The sequence below is a fragment of the Carassius gibelio genome, chromosome B22 (assembly GCF_023724105.1).
Source record: "Carassius gibelio isolate Cgi1373 ecotype wild population from Czech Republic chromosome B22, carGib1.2-hapl.c, whole genome shotgun sequence".
NCBI classification, from domain to species: Eukaryota; Metazoa; Chordata; class Actinopteri; order Cypriniformes; family Cyprinidae; genus Carassius; species Carassius gibelio.
In genome coordinates this window covers 40,217,411-40,224,567 of record NC_068417.1, presented here as the reverse complement: position 1 = coordinate 40,224,567, position 7,157 = coordinate 40,217,411, and the positions used below count along the sequence as shown (strand labels likewise).

Here is a 7,157-nt window from a genome sequence, read left to right as displayed (position 1 = left end):
TTGGAATGTTTGGAGTATTTTACAAGGCATAAAGTGGTTTTTACTGATGTTATTTTAAAATAAAATAGGAATGGAAGAAAATGCTCTGTGTAAAGTGTGCCAGGAACAGGAAGAGGGGATTTTACATATGTTTTTACATTGTAGAGAGCTAGAGGATTTTTTAAGGAAATGTAAATGTTTAATTAAAGATGTGGTGGAGGAGTGGGATGAAAATGTAATGTAATGGAACAGAGTTGTGATGTTTGGTTGGGGAAAAAAAGTGTAAAAACAAAAGTTTCATTAATCTGTCTGTAATGCTAATGAAAAGTGCAATATGGGACAGAAGAACTGTGGCTAAAAAGGAAAAAATTGTGTTGGATGTTTGGAGTGTGTTTAAAAGAAAAACAGAATTATATATTGAAAAACTGTATGTTAGACTCTTTTTATGATATTTTTACCCCAAAAGTTTGTTGTGTTTTAAATGATTTAATGTGGAAGTTGCCAGAAAGTGGAAGAGTTTTTAAATTATCAATGTAAAGGAAAGATGTGTAATGTAGAGATGTGTAAAGACGATGTTCTGTATTTTATATTGACTGTGTTTAATCTATTGTATTTTATTGATTGAGATTATTTAATAAAAAAAAAAAAAAAAAAAAAAAAGGCTATGCTCGATCTCGTCTGATCTCGGAGGCTAAGCAGGTTTGGGCCTGGTTAGTACTTGGATGGGAGACCGCCTGGGAATACCAGGTGCTGTAAGCTTTTTGGACATTTTTCACGTAGTATACAATAATTTTGCCAAATAATAGAATCAATGCCCGATCTCTGAATCTTAGCAGGTTTAGGTCTGGTTAGTACTTGGATGGGAGACCGCCTGGGAACACCAGGTGCTGTAAGCTTTTTGGAAATTTTTCACTTAGTATACAATAATTTTGGCAAATAATAGAATCAAAGCCCGATCTCTGAATCTTAGCAGGTTTAGGTCTGGTTAGTACTTTGATGAGAGACTACCTAGGAATACCAGGTGCTTTAAGCTTTTGGGTTTTCTTTCCTACTTATATAATGTACTGGCGATTAGATTGGCTGGTCTTTAAATAGCCCTCTCTTTGCAGCAGTCTTCGCTTACGGCCATACCAACCTGGCTATGCCCAATTTCGTCTGATCTCGGAAGCTAAGCAGGTTTGGCCTGGTTAGTACTTGGATGGGAGACTGCCTGGGAATACCAGGTGCTGTAAGCTTTTTGGACATTTTTCACTTAGTATATAATAATTTTGCCAAAAAATAGAGTCAATGCCCGATCTCTGAATATTAGCAGGTTTGGGCCTGGTTAGTACATGGATGGGAGACTGCCTGGGAATACCAGGTGCTTTAAGCTTTTGGGTTTTCTTTCCTACTTATATAATGTACTGGCGATTAGATTGGCTGTTCTTTAAATAGCCCTCTCTTTGCAGCAGTCTTCGCTTACGGCCATACCAACCTGGCCACGCCCGATCTAGTTGGTACGTTCCAATCAGTGATTTGGCTGCAGTTGGAGAGAAAGGCTCTCCTCCATTTTTGTTAATGTTTTATTTTATTTATTTTTTGCTAAGTTAAAAGTTATAAAGTTCACTTTTGGTGTAATTTTCACGGTTTAACCCCAAGCAGTTTTTTAACTGTTTGGGGTTGAGTTTTTGGTTTTGGTTTTTGATATCGTTTGAGAGGTCTACAAACAAGGAAGGAAATAATGGATAATGGACCAGGACTGGGAAAAGAACTGGAGATAAAATCCAACAAAGTAGACGAAGGGACTAGTTCATTCAAAACTATGACTAAAGAAAATAATGAAAATCAAGAAGAGGAAACATGGGCAACTGTGGTCTCGAGGAAGAAGAAAAATGGAATTGAAATGCTGAAAGAAAGGACTGAACAACAACAGAGGCTACAAGGTAAAGCAAAGGATTATTCAAATGGTGAAAAGAGAAAAGAGTAAAGTCAAAAAGATGAAATGTTAAATAAGTTGAGAGGGAAAATGAGATACCAGAGAGAGTACAAAAAAGAAACTACGCTGACAATGAATGTGAAAAATCCGGACAAATTAACTGTTATGATGATAATTAAAGCTGTAGAGGACAAAACTGGAATTGGCAAATTATACGGACTAAGAAAAAAAAATGATTTTGAATATGAACTCACTTTGGAGGAAGAAACAGACTTTGAACATATTTTGAATGGAATATTAATTAATGGGCAAATGTGTGAAATGAGGAAGCTTTGTGCAACAGAAAGGATGGTTTCTTTTCTAAATTTGCCAAATTATATAAGTGATGAGGAAGTACTGCAAAAATTAACAAGCTGGGGGGTTACACCGATACTACCTCTGAGAAGGAGGTTTTACCCTGGGACAACGGTGGCGGATGGAACAAGATTTATCAGAGCTAAATTTCCAAAGGACGTGGTGTCCCTTCCATATAATACAAGGATTGAAACGGAGGAAGGAATCAAATATTTTAGAGTGATTCATGATCACCAAGTGAAAACTTGCAGAATATGTTCAAGTGTTGATCACGAAAAGAAGGATTGTCCTCATTTTTTATGCCGAGAACGCATGGAGCAGGGGCATTATGCGCGGGACTGCAAAGCCCCGCGGTGCCAAAGCTGTGGGAAGGCATTACAAAGGTGTAGATGTGAAAATTATGAAGAAGCACATGAGGAAATGGAGACAGATTTACACAATGAAGGGGAGAATGTGGAAAAGGATGATGAAGGAGGTGTACTACAACAAGAATATGTCATAACAAAGGATATACAGAGAAGCGAAGAAATAGTTAACAAAGATGAAAGAGGATGCCTGGAGCCGGGGCATTATGTAAGGGACTGCAAAGCCCCGCAGTGCCAAAGCTGTGAGAGGGCATCACAAAGGTGCATATGTGAAAATTATGAATAAGTACACGAGGGAATGGAGATGGATTCACACAATGATGGAGCGAATGTGGAAGAGGATGATGAAGGAGGTGTACCACAGCAAGTAAGTGTCATGACAAAGGAGATACAAAGCGGCAGAGAAAAAGTTAGTAAAGATGAACGGCGCGGAGAAAAAACAACAGAAAGAGCAAAAATGACGATGGGTCTACAACTATTTGATGGTAAAGTTGAACAGAATAAGATGGAAAACAAAGAAGAAGGAGATAATGGAGTAAAGGACATTACAAGCCAAGAGGAGGTAAGAGACACTAAGGAAAAAACTTTTGGTGGGAAAGAAAGTGTGAAGAAAAACATATTGAGCAGGGGAAGTAGATTGAAAACAACAGCACAAATTAATATTGAGAAGGTGATGGAAAAACAAAGAATAAGAAGAGAATCTAAAGAAAAAAAGAAAAAAAAGGCAGAAATGACTGGATTAAGAGAGGAAGAGGGGAGAGAGACTGAACAAAAGTGAAGTGTTTTATTAGTAGACTGGACTGATAGAAAGGGTTTTGGGCTGTTTTTGTTGTTTGTTGGTTATTCTTTCCTTTTTTGTAGTGATGAGTCAATTCTGTATTGTAACCGTTAATGCTAGAGGATTATCAAATGTTACTAAACTTGAAAATGTGATTCATTTGACTAAGATATGCAATATACTATGTTTACAAGAAACATGTTGGAATGATGACAAAATTAATGGCTTGAAAAATATGTGGGATGGAGAAATTTTATTTAATAATGACCCACAACAAAAAAGAGGTGTTGCAATTTTAATAAAAAGAGAAGTGCTTGAAAAAACAAATGTATTATATAAGGACAATGAGGGTAGAGTTTTGGTTATTCAATTAAAAAGTAAAGAAAAAGAAATAATAATATGTAACATTCATGCTCCAAATGAGGGACGAGAAAGAGTAGATTTTTTTAAGGAGTTGAGTGATTTAATGAGTGTGTGGCAAAATGTGTTTTTGATTGGAGATTTTAATACTGTTTTAGAAAGAATTGATGTTGATGATGAAATTATATATAAAGCTGATAGTGGGAGGAATGAGTTGGAAAAAATGATGTCCCAACACAATCTGATTGAAGTATGGAGAAATAGAAATAAATCTAAAAGGGAATATTCACGAAGACAAGTTGTGAACTCAGTTTTAAAGCAAAGTAGATTAGATTTTTTATTAAGTAATAGGGAAATTGACAAATATATATCAAAAATATATTATAAAATATATAGTGGAAGTGATCATGACTTCTTATATGTAATAATGGATTTGAGTGGAGTAGAGAGGGGAAGTGGAATATGGTTATTTAATACAGAACTATTGAAAAATGATTGTTATAAAATGGAAGTGGAAAATATAATTATAAATAGCATAAATAATTAACTGTATGAGGAAGCAATATGTGTTTGGCGGGATAATCTTCAATGCCCGATCTCTGAATCTTAGCAGGTTTAGGTCTGGTTAGTACTTTGATGAGAGACTGCCTAGGAATACCAGGTGCTTTAAGCTTTTGGGTTTTCTTTCCTACTTATATAATGTACTGGCGATTAGATTGGCTGGTCTTTCAATCAATCACCTTTATTTATATAGTGCTTTAAACAAAATACATTGCGCTGTAAATGATATCGCTGTAAATAGCCCTCTCTTTGCAGCAGTCTTCGCTTACGGCCATACCAACCTGGCTATGCCCGATCTCGTCTGATCTCGGAAGCTAAGCAGGTTTGGGCCTGGTTGGTACTTGGATGGGAGACCGCCTTGGAATAACAGGTGCTGTAAGCTTTTTGGAAATTTTTCACTTAGTATATAATAATTTTGCCAAAAAATAGAGTCAATGCCCGTTCTCTTAATCTTAGCAGGTTTAGGTCTGGTTAGTACTTTGATGAGAGACTGCCTAGGAATACCAGGTGCTTTAAGCTTTTGGGTTTTCTTTCCTATTTATATAATGTACTGGCGATTAGATTGGCTGGTCTTTAAATAGCCCTCTCTTTGCAGCAGTCTTCGCTTACGGCTATATCAACCTGGTTATGCCCGATCTCTTCTGATCTCGGAAGCTAAGCAGGTTTGGGCCTGGTTAGTACTTGGATGGGAGACCACCTGGGAATACCAGGTGCTGTAAGCTTTTTGGACATTTTTCACTTAGTATATAATAATTTTGCCAAAAAATAGAGTCAATGCCCGATCTCTGAATATTAGCAGGTTTGGGCCTGGTTAGTACATGGATGGGAGAATGCCTGGGAATACCAGGTGCTTTAATCTTTTTGGAAAATTTCACGAATTATATAATAATCTTTCATAAAAAAAAAAAAAAAAAAGAGTCAATGCCCGATCTCTGAATCTTAGCATGTTTAGGTCTGGTTAGTACTTGGATGGGAGTACCAGGTGCTGTAAGCTTTTTGGAAGTTTTTCACTTAGTATATAATAATTTTGCCAAATAATAGAGTCAATGCCCGATCTCTGAATCTTAGCAGGTTTGGGCCTGGTTAGTACATGGATGGGAGACTGCCTGGGAATACCAGGTGCTTTAATCTTTTTGGAAAATTTCACGAATTATATAATAATCTTCCATAAAAAAAAATAAAAATAAAAAAAAAGAGTCAATGCCCGATCTCTGAATCTTAGCAGGTTTAGGTCTGGTTAGTACTTTGATGAGAGACTGCCTAGGAATACCAGGTGCTTTAAGCTTTTGGGTTTTCTTTCCTACTTATATAATGTACTGGCGATTAGATTGGCTGGTCTTTAAATAGCCCTCTCTTTGCAGCAGTCTTCGCTTACACCCATACCAACCTGGCGGCGCTAGAGTGCTAGCAGGAAGTGAGGTGGCAGTAGTGGGTGAGAGTAGGCACACCATTGTTGTTTGTAAACCCTTTTTTTGTTTAAAGTTAGCTTTTTTCTGTTTTGTTTTGTTTTTAAGTTCAAACACTTCCCAGCAGCCTAGGCTGTCTGGGGAGGATTTTTATTTTTGGAGGTTTTTTCTTTGTTATTTTTTCAAAATTGGACTGATTAAATGGAAATGAACAAGGAAATGGCAGGAGAAAGACGCAGGGACTTTGACAAGGAAAACACTACAGGACAACGGCTTGGATACAATGAGGCGATGAAAATGATTATTTATTCAAAGGAAGCAACTGTAATTGTGGATCTGGCAGAGGTGAGAGATGGATCGGTGCAGGATATTATCAAAGAAGTGAATGAAAAAATTGGAGGAGGAAAGATTTTGGCGATAAGACAAAGACAAGGCAAAGAATTTGAGATCACGTTATCAAATGAGGAGGAGTGTGAAAAGCTAGAGGATGGACTAAGAATCAAGCATCAATTTTGTGAGATTAGAAAGCTACAAGTAAGAGAGTATGTCGTTTCTTTTATGCATTTGCCTGCATATGTTGATGACCAGGATATATTAGATAAATTGGAGGCATGGGGTGTAACTCCCTCATCCAACATTAAGAGAAGAACATATCCGGGTACTGAAATAGCAGATGGTACGAGATATGTAAAGGTCAGGTTCCCAAAGGAAGTTGTATCTCTACCATATAGCAGCAAGTTTGAGACTGCTGAGGGCACACAGTACTTTCGGATTATACACGATCGGCAGGTGAAAACCTGTAGATTGTGTATGGATCCAGGACATGTATTTAAAGATTGCCCGGACTTTATTTGTTACCAGTGAAAAAAGCAGGGGCACTTGGCAAGAAGCTGCAATGCAGTGAAGTGCCCGGAATCTAGGAAAGTGTTGGTGAGGTGCGAATGTTGGATGTGGGAGGGAGAGCATAGTAGTGAACAACAAACAGATATGGTTGTTAATGTGAGTGGGCAAAAGCAGAGGGAAACCGAGATGGACAATGTTTTAAACAAGGAGATGGAAGATGGTGGACTGGGAGAGGAAAATGAAGAGGAAGAACATCAAGCAGACACAGGAGGAGAGGAAAAAGAAAATGAGGAAGGTTATCAGGAGGGGAGAATGGAGAGAAAAGGAGAGGAGAAACACTGTGGACTGAGGGAGGACAATGGAGAGAATTAATTATTATATTAATAATTTAAGCTAAACGCTTTCAAACTTACGGTATATACTACAGTCTCCGTGCTCACAGCGTCCCAAACACAAATATTTTTTAGATATTTTTTTTTATATTTATATTTTCATTGTCTGGCTATCTGGGACTTCGGTATGGAGTTAAAGGTTAAGATTATAACTTTTTCGCTAGTATTGTATCACATTGTGAGTTTATATTAGCACCTTTTGTT

At 37.2% G+C, this 7,157-nt stretch overlaps 2 non-coding genes and 1 pseudogene across 2 annotated transcripts; all 3 read left to right on the top strand.

Moving 5' to 3' along the window:
• Positions 1-1,096: 1,096 nt before the first annotated feature.
• Positions 1,097-1,214, top strand: LOC128006802 (uncharacterized; annotated as a pseudogene).
• A 3,361-nt stretch (positions 1,215-4,575) lies between these two features.
• Positions 4,576-4,694, top strand: LOC128003484 (5S ribosomal RNA). Its single transcript, XR_008176207.1, has one exon. It is a non-coding gene; the product is annotated as a 5S ribosomal RNA (ribosomal RNA).
• A 221-nt stretch (positions 4,695-4,915) lies between these two features.
• On the top strand, positions 4,916-5,034 carry LOC128000158 (5S ribosomal RNA). The gene has a single exon (XR_008172951.1). It is a non-coding gene; the product is annotated as a 5S ribosomal RNA (ribosomal RNA).
• The last annotated feature ends 2,123 nt before the right edge of the window (positions 5,035-7,157 follow it).